General features: G+C 48.5%; 1 protein-coding gene across 7 annotated transcripts in view; it reads right to left on the bottom strand.

Moving 5' to 3' along the window:
* The window catches only part of RAB11FIP5 (RAB11 family interacting protein 5), a 126,326-nt gene that overhangs the window by 95,124 nt on the left and 15,543 nt on the right, over positions 1-15,659 (bottom strand). The window lies entirely within an intron of this gene.

Raw genomic sequence — 15,659 nt, 5'->3', positions numbered from 1 at the left:
CTAACAAACTCTGGTCTCTGTATACCAAACCCCGAACCTTGTTTAAAGCTGTTTAAGGCTGCACAGTTTCAGGGTCACGGTAACACCTCTGACTCTTTGACCCCTTTTATTCCATCTGAATTGATACACCACCACTCAAAGCATTCAGCATAATCATACCCTCTACGTCCCCCACTCCGAAGGATCGGCTTACTAAGTATGGGTTTCAGCACAGCCAGGCATTTCCTGGCGTGGTCAAGTTACTGCGAAAATATCCCCTTACAGCTGCCTTTCCAGTCCCAAAAAACAAAGATTTCATCACAGCTCACGCTGGGCAATGCAGCAGTCAGACATCCACCCTCGCACAGGGAAGGGAATTTCAACACCTTTGTTTTTCAAAACCCAGCTGGGCCAAACGGGAAGTTCATGAGTTGTCATATTTCATTTCCTCCCACTCCCCATTTTAGATGTGGGGAAACAGGCACGGAGGGTTTAAACCGACTCGTCCAGCGGTCGCACCAGAAACAAAGTGGAAACAGATCCCAGATCTCCCCAGCTTGTGCCTTAATCACAAAGCACTACGTCTGATCTGCATGTCACCCACAGATAGGGAGGCCAGCACTACACTGAATGAACCTGCACTGCTCAGCTAGACACAAAGGAGCAAGACAAATATAGGAACCACTCTTATCTAAAAATACAGGACACACATGGAGTTGTATTTGCCAAGCCATTCAGGAGGGTCTAATCATGCTGCGGCTTTGCTGATATGACCCTACTCCCCGCAGCATGCCAGGGCTTTGGGCTAGCCACAGAGAGAGCTCACGAGTTAACATGACAGGCAGAGGGATACAAGAGAGGGGTTTTACTACATCCGGACTCGCCCCAAAGCGCCCTTCTCCCAACCCATTAGTAGCTAGGCAGTTCTTTTCAGGCCTCGCCGTAGAAGTGGGTCTTCGGAGGGATCTGAAAGGCAAGGGCACAGCAGTGTCAGGAGCCAGTTCGGGGAGGGATCCCACACGCCAGGGGGTGCGAGGAAGGGCGTGCAGCGACGGCTGTGGACAAAGCAGATGAATGGGGTCAGGAGGGAAGATGAAGACTGGCATAAATGGCCGGGGTAGGGGGTTCAGGCAAAGTCGAGAAGGGTCTTGATGCAGAGGGGGAGCCTTTGGAGGGATTCTGGGACAGTGACACAGGTTGCAGAGCAACAGGCAGGGAATATAATCCTGGTGGCTGTGTTTGGCGTGGGCTAGACGGGCAGCCTCTGTTTACCTAGAGGATCCCATGCAGACGCCACTGCAGTGCTGTAACACGGGACTGGAGGAGCTACCGAGAGAGACAGGAAAATATTTCTGCAGCACGACTGAGAACTGGAAGGGGTATGACTACAGACTGAAATCAGCCGTGTCTGAGAGCCAAGACATTCTGCACAGGCCACGTTTTGGTCACAACTGACCTGTGCTGGATTCAAAGTGCCACCCTTGAGATCAGAGTCTCTGTAAACCATTTAAGAGCAAGCAGGATTAAATATTTACCTCCCTTCTCCCCCAGACTAGCTCTTCTCACACATCAACGCCCACTCAAAAGCAAGCCTGCTGCTGGAGTCAGTCAAAAGCACAATCATCAAAATCTTAGGAACAGGAACAGCTTGCCCTGGGAAGTCCTGAGGTATCACTCCCTCCTTGCCAGACAACAGCTTTTAAAGAGGAGAAAAGAAACCCATCCTGGAATGAAGCATGGCTTCTGGGACTTGAACCCAGAGCAGCACAGAGTTTCCACCATGTCCCAGCAGAGGCGGGGCACTGCATTCAGTCGAGTTTCTCTGAGAGGTCTCATTCCACTCCAGCGGCACACGGAAAGGAGACAAGGAACTGATGTTGCAAGCATGGGAAGTTTTGCCAAAGCAGCTTAAGACAAGGAGCACCCAGTGGGTAGAGGATGGGGGGGAACGGGAAGCCGGGGCTCCTGGAATCTTTCCCCTGTTCTGCCTTGTGGCACAACCTTGGAACAGTCACTTACAGAAGAATAAAGTGAGTTCTGGAGGGTAAGACAGGAAAATACACTTACTACTTATGTATAGGGACGCCAGGAGCGCGCCCCAGATGCATAAAGCATTTTGATATCCTGGCACCAAATGAACCTATGTTCTGGAGCAGCCTGTTCCTATCGCCAACTGAAACACACGGTTTCTCTGGGTATGCACATGGCCACCAGGACCTGCTTATAGCATCAATAATGGAGTAACATCATTGGTCTGCTTGGAGAACAACTGTCATCACATGGTTTTTCCTTCTCTCCTAACCAGAACAGCGGCCCCTTTTAGTAACAGAATAGAAACCCCACAGCGAGTGACCGAGTTATTCCACAGAGATTGCTTAACGCAATCAGAAGATAAATCGGAGGGCGGGGGAGGATTGGTTTTAAAGATCAGTGCTTGGATTCCCAATGCTTTTATCAGATTAAGCAGCAACCAAGCCAAGTGGAAGAGCCACCATTATGGAAAGAAGTTTGGGATGGATACATGCTGCAATGTAAGAGTAGATCCTGCATCTTGGAAAGAGGTGAAGGCAGAGCCAACAGGTGGAACCAGCCTAATGGACAAGTTCCTGCCAGTCGAATTCGTACCCCCTATATTTCAAGAGTTAAAGAGAGAACAAGCCTGAGTACTTTTCATCCTGGCTGATAAAGCAACTCATTGCTGCATGCAGAGGTGGATTTGCTGGGCACTGATGCTTCCAGGGGTGAAAGATTAGTACAGGAACCCAGCACACTTTAAGCTACAGGTTAGCTAGAGCAGCTTTTTTCTAGTCTGGGAGGAAGGAAACGGGGGGGCGGCACGTTCATAGAAAACAGAGTTGGACAATGGGCCAAACAGCCCCGATGTAAACAGGATCAACTCCAGTGAAATGGCACCTGTTTACCCCAGCAAACTGCCTTGTCCTTTAAAAGTGAAAGGCACGAACAGGCCCAGCTTTGAGAGGCATTTAGTCAGATGTACCAAGTCCTTCCACAACAGAGGGGGAGCCAGTTTACGTGATGACGCAGGCCCTTATCCCATTGTATCATCGTACCACGGCCGCGTCCAGCCCAGGCTGCAGTTCAGCTGAACACACCCGCCGTAACCGTGTACCTAGCAAGAGCCAGACTGCGATGGAGTCTCTGAACGCATCCCAGCAGAGCTGATGGAGACGCATTGACTTTCCGTGTTTGTGCCGGGCTTACAATCAGTGGTGTACGTGTCCCGTTTGTTTGGGGAGGGAGGTTGCCCCACTTGAGGCGAGTCACTGCTTTGGCCCAACTGGTTACTAAAGCCATACAATTTTCTCTCCCTGCTCTCCTTCAGCAGACCAAGCTGCCTCTCTTCCCACCTGCCTAACTTCTCCTCTGGGTAGATTTTAAGACCAGAAAAGGACCATTGTGATCATCTCGCCCAGGGGCTCTCCGACTTCATCGCACCGCGACCCCCTTCTGCCACTAAAAATTACCATATGTCCCCAAGAGGGTGGACCGAAGCCTGAGCCCGCCCAAGCCCCTCTGACCCAGGGGACGGTGGGGGGGGATGGGGAGAGCGGGACAAAGCTGAAGCCCAAATAACCTGAGTCCCAACATGCAGGGCTGAAACCCTCAGGCTTCGGCCTCAGGTGGTGGAGCTCAGGCTTCGGCCCTGGCCCCAGCACTTCTAAGGCAGCCCTAGTGACCCCATTAAAATAGGGCTGCAACCCACTTTGGGGTCCCAACCCACAGTTGGAGAACCACAGATCTAGCCTGACCTCCTGCCTCACACAAGCTAGAGACCCTCACCTGGTAATTCTCACATACAGCCGACTTCTGGTTGAGCTACAGAATCTCTTTTAGAAAGATACGCAGTCTTGATTTAAAGACTCCAGGTGACGGGGAATTCACCACGACCCTTGGTAAGGTGTTCCAATGGTCAGTTACCCTCACTGTCAAAAAACTGCACTTTATTCTAGCCTGGATTCGTTTAGCTTCAGCTTTCAACCATTGCACCTAGTTGCACCTTGTTCTGCTAGATTAGAGAGCTGACTAATACGGTATTCCTCCAGCTACCAACCCATCCCTGAAGCAGCAAGGGGCCCTTCCCTACTTCCCTGAAATGGTCAGGGGGAGGGAGAGAAGAGTAGAGGGACAAAGGGAAAGGAAACTATTGCATGGAGCAACTTGGGGGCAGTGGGTGTTTGGGGAGAGAAGGGGTGGGCTGGTAGGTCTTCGCTGGGCTGGTGTGCTCTGATGACAATTTTGCAAGGCTATTTAACCAAGGCTGTTAAACTGCACCAACATTTCAAGGCTGCTCGGCCATGCAGCCAGCGTGCAGGAAGCCATTCTTGCTTATTTGTTTAAAATCAGGGGCACCATTGAGCAGAATGAAGGGCTGAGTTGACATTGTAGAAATGTGACCTTGGAACCCCAGGGAGTTCAGGGGTTCCAAATACACGCAGGCCACTAACCTCTCCCTAGAAGCTCCCAAAGGTGCTCTAGTCCCAGTTCCTACTGCTGTGCTGACTGCAAGGCAAGCTCTGCACTCCACTGGGGCGGAGGCACCTCCAGGAGCAATCTCTGCCTCCCCGCCCATCCTCTTGACCTCTTCGGCCACGCTGGGATGCACACTCACTGCACAGTGACTCTTTCCAGCAATGAACCGCAGCCCTCAGCATTTCTGCAGCAGGTCTGGAGCAAGACAGAGGCTGCAAATCCCCAGAGTGCAAACCCAGCCATGACTATGCTTCTCCATTTTTGCACTGCGGGGCTTTTCTTAGCACCAACCCCACTGGAATTGGAGAGGGGGGCGTCCCAGCCCGATTGCTCCGTATTACGGTAGAAGAGTTCTTCCGCTCAGCTCTCCTGAATTATAACAGGCGCTGCTGTTGGTACCTGGTTTCATGCTGCAACTCTCGGCATAACACAGGGAGAGTTTAACCGCTATTGCTCATGTCTTCTACAGCCCATTCGAGAATCAATCCAGAACAGCCAGCAAGGTTGTAACAACAGATTAATACAAGTCAAAAGGTCTTTGATTTGGCAAGCCTGGAGAGTCAGTCCAGGATGCAGAACTTCTGGAGTGCCGTGTCCACTGTCTGTGTTCTGGATCAGAAGCCAGAATCCAACATGCACTTCACTCACAGAGACTCACACCTGCAGGGCTTGAAAAATGTACTGGACGCCTACCAGCCGGATGCCAACCTGAAAGATAACCCCCCGCCCCTCTGAACAGCAGCCACGGGGAGGATGTTTTACTCTCCTAATGCTTGGGAAAGTAGGATGCTGGAGGAGCAGAGGTAGCAGGGGTGTAAACTCCAACACAAGACCCAACAGCTCACAGGGGGGAGGGGGAGGCATCTTTGCAACGACATGGACTAGAAACAGAAGTTAATGAAGTGAAAAACTTCAGTTCTGAACCAAACAAAACCAGCTTAGGCAGCCCGCAAGCCACATTTGCCAGAAGGAGTTTCCGCCTGCCACTGGGAAATAGGTTTTTTGAGCCCTAAAAAACCACATCATCTACAAACACGTCCAGAGGCCCCCATCTCTTTCAGGGTACATCTGAACAGGACTTTCATGTTTAAAGCCCTCTAGCGACTTGCGCTGGCCCACTTCTGCTCCCCTCCCTAACCTAGGGCCTTTCACACACTAATCCCTGGTGGTTTGACACCCTTTGCCTGGGCGGCTCTCATTATCTGGAGCAACCTCTCCACTTCACTGACACATTTCGGGGCAGAAGATGACATTTTCCTCCTTTTGTTTCATCCCATATTGTGCAAAGGAAGACATTTCATTCAGTAATTCAACTACTGTAACTCCCTGAGGCGTCTGCAGATAGTTTGCATGAAAAAGATGCTACACAAGGACAGCCTTGCACAGGCACAGAACAGCTCTGCTCCTGTGAGATCTATCCCTTGTGGCGCACAGCCCCGGGATTCGTCGGAAGCCCGCTGAGCCCATAGTCCCAAACGCTATGTATGCACCAGAATGAATGCTGATGGCTTCTATTAGAACTCTGTTAGTTTGACCTTTCGGTGCATCGTTCCGTCCAAGTAGCATAAGGACAGATGGCGCAACAGGAGATGCAGGACAGCTGGACAGTGGGTGGCAGGGCGGGACAGATGGTCAGATGTGCATGGGAAAGGGAGGGGCCAGTTTTAGGGTAGTGCACATTTCGTGATTTATTGCCATGCTGCAGGTAAGCTGAAGCAGGAACCCAGCAAGCTAGCTCAATGCAGTCACCAGAACAGTGAGACACTGTTGTTTCCTATACACTACAGGGACGTATAGATTTGTTAGTCTCCAAGGTGCCACAAGTCCTCCTTTTCTTTTTGCGGCTACAGACTAACACGGCTGCTACTCTGAAACTACAGGGATGGCAGCATTATGGATATGCCATTTGACAAACCCTTAAATTCAGTTCTCACGCCGGTACCAGACTTCAAGTCCTGAGAGTTGTCAGTTACCCACAGAAAAATACACACAGCACTGCTAGGTCACGCTGTGCTGCCCGGCCCCCCATGTGCCTCATCCCTGACCTGGAGGCATCACCTCTACCAGAGAGACTAGTTTGTCTCCCATGGCCCATTCATCCTTGGCAGCTTTAGCAGAGGCCAGAGGGGCCCACCAGTCTCGGAGGCAGTCATGACGGAGACTTGTTCTTTTGGACTGAGGCAGTTCATTTTACCTCGCCCACCACACCATCACCTGGATAATGGAAAGCAGCTGGGACCATTCGGCAAGCTTGGAATCAGCCTCAGAGTTTAGGAGGGGTCCTAAAAGGAAAGGAAGCAGCTTCGTCTCCAGAGACATGCGGTACCCACTCTCCAGGGCAGAGCTATGGTTCCCTGCTTCAAAGATGTGTCAAGAGGGTACAGCACAGGGACAGTACAGCACAGCACAGATAGGAAGTGGAAACTGAGGCCTGAGACCACCACAAAGGCTCGGGAGACGAAGCAGGTGAGGTAATATCTTTTACTGGATCAACATCTGTTGGTGAGAGAGACAAGCTGTCAAGCTACGCAGAGCTCTTCTCCAGGTCAGGTCAGGGATCTGAAGAGCTCTGTGTACGCTCGAAAGCTTGTCTCTCTCACCAACAGATGTTGATCCAGTAAAAGATATTACGTCTCTCTAATATCCTAGGACCAACACGGCTACAACCACGACCAGTTATGTTTAATTAACATTTCTAAAAAATGACAGATTATAGCAGGGGTGGACAAACCGCGGCTCATGAGCTGCAAGCAGATCTTTTACAGTTGAAGTGTGGCTCCCAGAGCCCCCCGCCTTCCCCATTCTCCGCCTACCGGACTGGGGCGGGGGGAAGGGAAGAGGGGGATCTCCGGGCTTCTGCCCTGCGGCAGGGGGTGGGGCTAGAGGAGTCTCCCAGAGACGACTGTTGCCTGCTGAGAGTGGGGGGCACAATCTAAAGGTTCAGCCCCCACAACAGCTTGAGTCACACCCCCACCCTGGCACACACATCCCCCCCCCTTACCCTCAGCGACCGCTCCTTTCAGATCGGGAGTGTTAGCTCTGCAGGGACATGCAGCGGCAAACAGCTGGGAGCTGCAGGGAGGAGCCTCTGCTTTAGCTCCTTGGGGGAGGGTGAAGCAAAAGCAGCAGCTTCCCCTGCCGCTGTCTCTACCCAAGGCACAGCCCCCAGCTTGCCGGCTTCAGCAGCTGCCCTGCGGGGAGAGGGCCCAGCAGCACCATGTGACCGAGCGGGGCCAGCCAACCGTGGCAAAAATTGGGGGCGGGGGGCACGGGACCCCACATGTCCCCTTCACACATTGCCTCTGGCTTCTGCGCAGTAGGGAGGGTGGTCTCAGGGCTTCAGCCCCACGAGAGAGGCCTGCCCGGGCTCAGGTCTTCAACAGGAGCAGAGCTGAAGCCCCAAACCCGGTCAGGTGGCTCCCACAGGGCTGAAGCCCTTAGCCCCGGCAGACATCTCCCGTTGGGCTCTCAAACTTCTGAAGATTGTCATACGCAGCTCGGAGGATCAGTAAGTTTAGTCACCCCTGGATTATAGTTTTCTAACACCAGGTATTGCATCCAGTGGAAGATAACTATTTGGACCTAATTATGATGGATAAAATTGAATTCATCAATGGCCTGGAAGTTGGTGGTTGCCTAGGGACCAGCAATCATGACCTGACTGCATTCAATATGGGCAACAGAGGTCCATCCTAACCAGTCACCTACATACTTGGTGCTTCAAATGGGCTAATTTGCCATAGCTGAGGAAAATCATACGCAAAATTGATTGGAAGGAAGAGCTAGACAGAAGAGTGTGAATGAAAACTGAAAGTCCTTCAAGAAGGGCTTGTCAGAGTGCCAAAAAGCCAAAACCAATAAAAAGGACAACTCTGGCTAAAAGCCCATCATGGGTCAGTGGCAAAGTGAAAGCACCAATTAGAAATAAAAAAAGCAATGTATAACAAAAGGAAATAAGGGAAATAGATACCAATCAATATAAGTTATTAATTGTAGAAAATTGATAAGGGAAGCTATAGGCATCAGTGAAAAATCCATGGCTGACAGGGCTAAGGACAACAAAGTTTTTTTTAATGTATATTAGGAACAAAAGTAATCCTAGGCCCATTCACCAAAATAGTAAAATTGTTGTTAATAATGTAGAAGAGGCATACGTATTCGATACATTTTTCTGTTCTGTATTTGGAAAGAAGCAGTCGGATGTACTCATATCTAGGGCCCTACCAAATTCACGGTCCATTTTGGTCAATTTCACAGTCATAGGATATTTAAAATAATAAATTTCACAGTTTCAGATATTTAAATCTGAAATTTCACAGTCTTGTAATCGTGGGGATCCCAACCCAAAACAGGGGGTCATGGGGGGGCGGGGGGTTCGCAAGGCTAGTGTGTGTGGGTGGGGGTGGTCACAGTATTGCCACCCTTACTTCTGTGCCTTCAGAGTTGGGCAGCTGGAGGGCAGCTGCTGGCCGGGCACTCCGCTCTGAAGGAAGCAGCTTTTGAAGTGATAATCAAGGTGAGCCATTTCCACCAGTTGACAAGAAGGTGTGAGGAACAGTGTGTGTGTGTGTGTGTGTGTGGGGGGGGGGGGGGGGGGATAAACATGGGGAAATAGTTTTACTTTGTGTAATGACACATCCACTCCCAGCCTCTATTCAAGCCTAAGTTAATTGTATCCAGTTCGCAAATCTGAAAAGGACTTAAGGGTCATCCTGGACAAACAACTCATCATGAGCTCTGGCTGTGATGCTGTGACAAAAAGGGCTAACCTGATCCTTGGATGTATAAACAGGGGAGCAGTGGGTAGGGAGGTGATTTTACCTCTGTACATAGCATTGCAAGACAGATTTAATAATTTTATTAAGATAATGTTGAAGTAAAAAGAAAACAGTACAGAGTTTAAGCACAGAAGTTTCTGGTTATCAGGGAATAAAGTACAGATTATCAATGGGTGCGAAACTCGGTTTAGGAACGGGTGGCGTAAGGAATACATAATCTGCAAACTCCTCGATTGGGGGTAAAAGTTTAACCAGTCAAAGTACAGACATTGAGATATGTTGTCCATATAATGGCTATGTTCAGGTGTGGAGTATAATGAGTGGATACGATGACGGGCATGGATCTACCCTCATTTGGTGGGATTTAATGTTCAGTGAGTTTATGGTTCCAGTTCATACGGTCCAATGGAAAAAGCCTCTCTACTAGAACACTGCAAATAGTTCTGGTGTCCACATTTTTAAAGGGATGTTGAAAGCTGCAGTATAGAGCCACAGAAGTGATGCAAGGGCTGCAGCCATTGCCTTACAGGGAGAGACTTAAAGCGCTCAACCTGTTTAGTTTACCTAAAAGATTGAGAGGCAACTTTATTACAGTGTATAAGCAAGCACTGGGTACTAAAGGGCTCTGTGATCCAGTGGTGAAAGGTGGAACAAGAGCCCCTGGCTGAAAGCTGAAGCCAGACAAATTCAAATTGGAAATAAGGCACAGATTTCTTTTAACAGTGAGGGCGTTTAGCTATGGGAGCACACTACTAAGGGAAGTGGTGGATTCTCCACCTCTGGGTGCCTTTCTGGGAGATATGATTTAGCCAAATGCAGGTGATTGGGCGCAACAAAGGCATAATTAGGTGAAATTTAACAGCCATTGATATACAGAAGTTTAGACTAGATGATCCAATTGTCCCTTTGTGACATTCTGTACCTCAGAATAGCACCCTGGAGCCCCTACATTCACCACTGTGCACAAAACATATAATCATGTCAAAGTATGCCTTGTGCAGTATTGTTTGAGAAGTCGTGATCAGCTGAACATTACTATCCTGTTGAATTGTGTGTTACCGTTGTATCTGAAGTAATGCCGCATGTGTGTCACTGAAATACGTTAAGTTTGGGAGATGCCCACAGCTGGCCTTTTGGTAACAATAAAGGAGCAACTAACACCCACAAGACAGATTTACATTAGGACCAGTCGCTATGTGTTGATGGCCCATTAAGGGGAATTCACTCTCCAATTGAGCACCCCCGCCCTCCCCCAAGCATGCAGACAATGGGGACCGCTTAACCCCGTGACTGAGCAGGGGACATAGAACATGTGATCCCTGACTCCATGTCTGCGACATGTGCCAGCAATGCCTCTCTGCCATGTACATTGGCCAAACTGGACAGTCTCTATGTAAAAGAATAAATGGACACAAATCAGACGTCAAGAATTATAACATTCAAAAACCAGTCGGAGAACACTTCAGTCTCTTTGGTCACTCGATTACAGACCTAAACGTGGCAACTCTTCAACAAAAAAACTTCAAAAACAGACTCCAAGGAGAGACTGCTGAATTGGAATTAATTTGCAAACTGGATACAATTAACTTAGGCTTGAATAGAGACTGGGAATGGATGGGTCATTACACAAAGTAAAACTATTTCCCCATGTTTATCCCACCCCCCCCCTGTTCCTCAGACGTTCTTGTCAACTGCTGGAAATGGCCCACCTTGATTATCACTACAAAAGGTTCTTCTTCTGCCCCCCCCCCCCCTCCGCTGGTAATAGCTCACCTTACCTGATCGCTCTCCTTACAGTGTGTATGGTAACACCCATTGTTTCATGTTCTCTGTGTATATAAATCTCCCCACTGTATTTTCCACTGAATGCATCCGATGAAGTGAGCTGTAGCTCACAAAAGCTTATGCTCAAATAAATTGGTTAGTCTCTAAGGTGCCACAAGTCCTCCTTTTCTTTTTGCGGATACAGACTAACACGGCTGCTACTCTGAAACATGTCTGAGACAGTATCATTCCATGCCCATGGACTGGGGGGGTATAAATTGGAGTCCGTGACATCAGCCCCATGCTTCTCTCCTACCCCACCTAATCTGAAGGCAACAAGAATGTTTGGAAGAAATGACTTGGAACTGGAGAGACTGGTCCCAGGCTGAGCAAAGAATTCAGCTTGTGTATTAAGAACTGTAACCTGCTTATAACACCTAGTGGGGTGACAAAAATTGCTGGATTCAAATCTTGCTTCGTCTGATAAAGTTTGAATTTAGACTGAGATTTTATTTTTATTTCTTATGTAACCAACTTTGACCTATATGCCTACCACTTAAAATCTATCTTTCTGTAGTTAATAAACTTATTTTAATGTCTTAGCCTTACCAGTGAGTTTTTCTAACGTGTTTGGGGAATCTGCTCAGGTTACAAAGGCTGGTACGTGTCCGCTATCCTTTGCCAAAGTGGTGAACTAATTAATGAGCTTGCATTGTTCAAGAGAAGGTCTTGAGCAGTGTAAAATGGTACATTTCTGAAGCGCAAGGCTGGTGGTTGGGGATATTTACTGGTGTCTCTCCCTGTGTATAGCTCATGAGTGGCTTAGAGAGCATTCATGCAATTTAGCTGGGTGTGCCTGTGTATGCTGTTGGCTGAGTGATCGCAGCCCCTGGAGGTGTTTGCAGCTTGTCATTTGCATAGCACTGTAAGAGACAGCCCTCGGAGGAGTGTTAAGGCGGCACAGCGGTCCCACAGTTCCAGGGTGTATCCCAGGGGTATGTCAGACCCTTCTGGCCTTAAACTCTATGAATTTACAAAAAAAAAGACCAAACCATAACCAGCCACTGGCACAAATGTGCCCTCTTTAGCCAAGATGAAGAGCCTGAGCTCAGCAGAGATGGAAGGGATCAATTCACAAGCTGTGTGCCTGCCCACTCAAATGAAACACTTCCTAAACCAACAACAATGAGGAACTACCAGCTAGTCTACTGCTTGCAGCCTGTACAAAGAGATACCAGGAATAACCCTAGTTTACCATTCTGCTCCCCACCTATCCAGACACGTACATGGTCCTCATCTTTGCAATGGCTGAGCACTTAGGAACTCTCACTGTTTCTGCTCCACGCATGATTCCTTATTACGCTCTTGTCTTTGTCTCCATGGCTTCCTGCCATATAGGCCACCCCCACTCCCTGGACCTTCTCCTTGACACTACCTGCTATTCCTCCTCAAGATGCTTCTTTGAGACCTTTAACACACAGACTGTGTCTTTTCTCAAAAAAGAGTTGCTTAGAAAAAGCACATTTTATTAACCTATGCAACCAGGCTTTGATCTTACTGCTGTAACCCTTGCCTTCTCTCCCCACCCACCCCTAGTTTATCATCTCCCATCCTGTCATAACTCTGGTTGTAAGCTCTTCAGGGTGGATTTGTGCTGGAAATGGCCCACCTTGATTATCATGCACATTGTAGGGGGAGTGGTCACTTCGGATGAGCTATTACCAGCAGGAGAATGAGTTTGTGTGTGTATGGGGGTGGGGGGGTGAGAAAACGTGTATTTGTGCTGGAAATGGCCCACCTTGATTTTCATGCAGGTTGTAAGGAGAGTGGTCACTTTGGATAGGCTATTACCAGCAGGAGAGTGAGTTTGTGTGTGTGGTTTTTGGAGGGAGGTGAGGGGGTGAGAGAACCTGGATTTCTGCAGGAAATGGCCCACCTTGATTATCATACGCATTGTGAAGACAGTGGTCACTTTGGATGGGCTATTACCAGCAAGAGAGTGAGTTTGTCTGTGGGGGGGCGGAGGGTGAGAAAACCTGGATTTGTGCTGGAAATGGCCCAACTTGATGATCACTTTAGATAAGCTATTACCAGCAGGAGAGTGGGGTGGGAGGAGATATTGTTTCATGGTGTCTGTGTATATAATGTCTTCTGCAATTTCCACAGTATGCATCCGATGAAGTGAGCTGTAGCTCACGAAAGCTCATGCTCAAATAAATTGGTTAGTCTCTAAGGTGCCACAAGTCCTCCTTTTCTTTTTGCGAATACAGACTAACACGGCTGTTACTCTGAAACTCTTCAGGGTGAGCAGCCACTGCAAAGCACCAGTTGCATTTACATCACCATATAATGATATGGTAGTTCAGTTCTCAATGAATTCCTGAAGGCTCCATGTCTGTCTTGAGGCATACGGCCTTGGGGAGACAGTGCTGCGCAGTCAGCGATGTGGCCTCAAAGCACTGAGCTGATTTTTACCTGAAACTAGCAGACATTCTCCCAAACAAAATTGTCTGCAACTGACTCAACCAGACTTTGAAAGTTTACTTCCAAGTTAGGCAATTATAAGTTACTGTATAACACAGCTTGTTGAACTAACTCCTCAGACTTGTAGGGTTTTGCGCCATTTCATACCAACCCGCAGGCTTGCAGTCTCCCGCGAGGGTTTGCTAAGCAACCTCTGTCTCCTCCAAAGAGACTCCCCAAGGTCCATATAGGCCCCGTGAAGTATTCACTCTGTGACAGTTTACAGCTTGTTCTGTGCTGCACCAACTTGCCTAAAGAATGCAAGCACCTGAGGCCAGGAGTCACTTGGCGCAGTTATCCACTGTACAGGACTTTCTGCACTCTGATGCTTGTGATGAAAATCTACAAATGGCTCCGCTGTTATCCAGCACGGCAGACCTCCCAATTACAATGCGCTGCTCTGAACTAGCTAGCATTTAAGCAACAACCCCCCCCATTAAACAGAATCAGAACTGCTCAGCTATGTGTCTTAGCCCCTACTCTGCTGACAATGGAGAGTCTCCTATGCTTTTGGTACTGGAGCACCTGAGTTTTCCTCCCACTATCACATAAAGCTCCCAGTTGTCACATGTCTGGCCCCAGACAATCTCAGGTGTGTGATGGCACAGATGCTTAATAGCTCTTCCCTTGTGCAATTTAGTGCTTTAAGAGTTGCTTTTGCCATCAATCAATAAAAGCAGCCAGTGTTTAGTTATTCCATGTTGTTCTGAGATGCAAGGTTTGGTTTAACCTATGTTTAGAGTATTTCTACATCAACATTATAAAGCTGTATGTATATTCAGCCAGTGCCACAACTTAAGCTTGGTTAGAGACACAGCTCCATATGACACCTTCAAAGAAACAAACCTAAGCGAAGAAAAGGGTTAAGATGAGCAGAGCAGAGTTACTGGGCAGGAGCCCACTTATTGGGCTGCACACCAAAGCATCAAAGTAATCTTACTGCTGTGATGCAAGTTATCACATGAGACACCATCACTGCCAGCTCCTGAGCAAGTCACAAGAAATGGCAGGCAATATAGCCAGAGGAAAAGCCTACAAAATGTAAACACTGGAAAAGGCTCACAAGAGAACAGCAGTATGGTACATTTGTTACTGTTGCTAAAATAGCACCCAGGGACCTCAAAATCAGGGGCCAACTGTGCTAGGCACTGTACAGCCACACAACGAAAAGATCGCTCCTGCCGCAAAAGAGCTTTCAGCCTTAGGCTCCATTCCCACATTCAATGGGACTACTCCTGTGCACAAAGTTAAGCACATGCTTACCCAGCTTCAGGATCTGAGCCAAAGTAAAGCCAGCGCACTCTGTTTATTTAACACTGTTGGGTTTCCCTAATTAAATATTTAGCATGGCGGGGACACAAGGCCTCTCCCTTTGCACTATCATCTTCTTTAAATACTCTGACAAAGGGGCACTGGTTTCTTATGGAGAGTTTGTGCATTCCAACCTTCTCCAGAGTATAATCCATCAATGCCCAGAGCAAGCTGCAAGGAGCACTGAAAGTTAAATTTAGTTAAAGTTAAAAAAGTTAAACTCTCTCACACACACTAAAGTGGGACTGCCTCCAAATGGTTGTGATCTAGCAATCAAGTCTCCAAGCCTGCAGATAAACTGTTGCCTTGTGACCTAAATAAGACTTCTCTTTCGAACCATCCGCTCTTCCAATCTCTTCACCTCGGCACCCCGTAAGAGTCAAGCGATCAGCAAATGCTCCCAGAAAAATAAGTCGAACTACACAGAGGAGAGTTATTCCCTTTTTTAATCATTACCAACCCACCCCCGTTTTCACCAAAAACTGCCCATATTAGGCAAGCCAGAGCCCCAAGAGCCTTGTTGTGCTGTGGAGCAAAAACAAACCAGATTTGTTTGGGTTTTGGGGGAAAGCAATGTTCTGACCCCTTTAACACTGTTAATCCTGCTCTCCACAAGATCACCACTCGGTCTCCTGGCATGCCCGGGAGAGGGACGCTACCCAATGGATGGAGACTGGAGCTTATGCCCAGCCCCTCTGCAGTGACTCACGCAGGCCAGCCAAGCCTAAGTGATCAGAAGGGGCTAGACGCCCTGATGTTTAGGATTTGGTGCAGGCAAGCTGTGAAACACGCCCAACTCTCGGAAAGACGAGT

The sequence above is a fragment of the Chelonia mydas genome, chromosome 4 (genome assembly GCF_015237465.2).
Source record: "Chelonia mydas isolate rCheMyd1 chromosome 4, rCheMyd1.pri.v2, whole genome shotgun sequence".
In the NCBI taxonomy this organism is placed as follows: domain Eukaryota; kingdom Metazoa; phylum Chordata; order Testudines; family Cheloniidae; genus Chelonia; species Chelonia mydas.
This window is presented reverse-complemented; position numbering and strand designations above follow the sequence as displayed.